Source organism: Morone saxatilis, unplaced genomic scaffold (genome assembly GCF_004916995.1).
Source record: "Morone saxatilis isolate NCDOM2014 unplaced genomic scaffold, NCSU_SB_2.0 Contig1, whole genome shotgun sequence".
In the NCBI taxonomy this organism is placed as follows: Eukaryota; Metazoa; Chordata; class Actinopteri; family Moronidae; genus Morone; species Morone saxatilis.
Window position 1 is genome coordinate 2,876,929 of NW_023339651.1, and position 222 is coordinate 2,877,150.

The window sequence follows — 222 nt, forward strand, 5'->3', positions numbered from 1 at the left end:
TGAAAATATTAGTTTAATTGTTTTATTTTTTACTTTAAATACGTTGTTTTTTATATAAATTGCTCGGGTTATTATATTAGTATTGACTGAAAGTAAAACGATTATTATTTATTTTTTTCCGTAGTTCGCTTCATGAGTTAGTTTATTTTTTACTTTAAATACGTTGGTTTTTATAAATTGTTTGGATAATTATATTAATATTGACTGTGAAAGTGAAATGAT